Consider the following 2780-nt stretch of genomic DNA (forward strand, 5'->3'; position numbering starts at 1 on the left):
CGGTGACGAGCTGGCAGGTGTGCGACGGAGCATTGTGGTGATGGAGGATCCACGAATCGGCAATCCCCGAACGGACTCAATGAACTCGGGTGGTTAGTCACACCGTTCAAAAAGAGTTTGTGCCACCCGGCCAAACTGTAAACGACTAGTACTACAGAGAGGTGCTCCGTCGACTAACCACCCGAGTTCATCGAGTCCGTTCGGGGATTGCTGATTCGTGGATCCTCCATCACGACAATGCTCTGTCGCACACCTGCCTGCTCGTCACCGAGCAAATGGCCAAACAGTCGAGAGTAACGTTGCCACATCCTCCTTTCAGCCCGGATATGGCACCACTGGACTTTTTTTTGTTCCCCAAGATCAAGAGACAACTTAAGGGGACGCGGTTCGGGACTCTGGAAAACGTTCAACGTGCTACGACGAGGGCTCTAGACAGCATAGAGGTTGCCGACTTCCAGGGAGCGTTCAGGAATTTGAAAATCCGGTATCAGCGTGTTATCGACTCCAATAGGGACTACTTTGATGATATCCAATGGAAAATTGTACATATTTTGCCAATAAAAAGTTTCCTGAGTTCAGTCCGGTTACTTATTATACAGACCCTGTATTCATATGATTTGTAATTAATATGAAATATTTTGATAATTAGTCATTAATTCCACATTGTTAAAAGATGATCTGGCAACGGAGCAAAGCGAGAAAGAGATAGCACTATCCGCGTTGTTGAATGATAGACAAGGATAGCAATACCATTGCTAATCAAACACTGCCATTATAACGTGGACCTCACTATAGGAGAGGAACGTTCCTCAGAGCGCCGACACCTTTCGGGTGCCTCTTCGCTACCCTCGGAAGTAGGCAGTGGTCGGGCGGAGAGTCGTGTCCGGTACGCGGCGGCGCGGCACGCTCCCAGAGTGCGATATGCAAAAACGGCGTCTCCGGTGTGCGACTTGGCAGCGCGACGCGTTTCCTTTTTGCTATGAGCTTCAAGCTTGAAGCAACCTTTGCCGCTTCACCTTTTTTAATCCATGTAATGTATTTATTATTTATTTATTGATACAATTACACATCATATGAATACAGGGTCTGTATAATAAGTAACCGGACTGAACTCAGGAAATTTTTTATTGGCAAAATATGTACAATTTTCCATTGGATATCTTCAAAGTAGTCCCTATTGGAGTCGATAACACGCTGATACCGGATTTTCAAATTCCTGAACGCTCCCTGGAAGTCGGCAACCTCTATGCTGTCTAGAGCCCTCGTCGTAGCACGTTGAACGTTTTACAGAGTCCCGAACCGCGTCCCCTTAAGTTATCTCTTGATCTTGGGGAACAAAAGAAGTCCGGTGGTGCCATATCCGGGCTGTAAGGTGGATGTGGCAACGTTACCCTCGACTTTTATAATCTGACCCATTCGAAGACATGTATTATTTTCAACACTCCTCAGGCTCTATTATGTTTCAACTGATAGTCATATATATTTGATCCCCTATTGGAACCATCATAAGACTGTTTATTTATTTATAACTGATCTATCAAGTACCGTATTCAATAATTATATTCAACCTAAAGCCCGGTCAAGACGCTCAAGTTTACTATTATCAGTAAAAAATACATAATTATATCAGTTTATCAGTGTTTTGCTCAAGCAAAAGACGGATCGTTTGGTTCAAGCAAAAGACGGATGTAAAATTGCGTCCACACGCATCCATCTTATGTCGTCCGTTTTCTATTTTTGTGCTCACAAGCTCAGTTCGTCATCAACATCTACCATTGTATCCGGTAGATGAGTAATAATTATATCGTATTTTTTCGCTGATTCAACTGGATAATGCTATATTTAACAACATAATGACAAACATATTACTGTTAACCGCTAAATGGCTTTGTATACATGTCATATCTCGAGACACAGTGATTGTAAATGGATTGAAATTTTGTAGATAGTATTCTTATCAACAATATAGTACATCTTAATATATCATTATAGTAAATTGTAATATCAACATCAAATTCTGAGAGTATCATGAGAATGAAGAAAGAAAAAAAGGGTTAAATGACGTTATATGCAATCGATAAAAAACACTTGCTTATTTTAAAGTACTCGCGAGGCATTTTATTAATTTGAGGGCGCTGAATCCGAATCTGAAATCACAATTTCCTATCTCCATTTTTACGCGATTTAGGTTTTGGTGGATAGGCAAAAGACGGACGATTTGATGGAAAAAGATTGCCGGCCGATACATTTTAAGTTTGACGACTTAAGCTTGAAGACCGTCCGATCCGTTTTACCGTCCAGACGCAACGACTTACATGCTCCGACTTTTGCTTGAGCAAAAGACTGAAGCTAAACTTGAGTGCCTGGACCGGGCTTAAGACTGCTCTGTTGCCCGCTTATCACTTTCTGAATATACAGGATATTTTTATTAAATTTTTGTACATTAATTATAGTGAACACAGTTGAAAATAATTATGTATCCGTACTCTGTGAATATTTATACAACTTTTATTATCTATCATGATGGAATAAGTATTCATCTAGATTTTTTTTTTCATTTGAACAGGATCACTGTGCATCTAAACAAACCATTGAAGGCAGATATCAATACTATTTTCTGACCGGGGAGCAGCTCTACATCACAAGTGAAGATATGGATCGGTGAATGTGGTATGAAACATCTCTTATATATTAATAGTAAATTAGGATAGACTTCTAACTCTCCCCAATAACATAGGCGGCTAGGGCTGGGATGTTTATGGTGGTACCATTATGACACA

The sequence above is a fragment of the Nilaparvata lugens genome, chromosome 3, assembly GCF_014356525.2.
Source record: "Nilaparvata lugens isolate BPH chromosome 3, ASM1435652v1, whole genome shotgun sequence".
In the NCBI taxonomy this organism is placed as follows: Eukaryota; Metazoa; Arthropoda; class Insecta; order Hemiptera; family Delphacidae; genus Nilaparvata; species Nilaparvata lugens.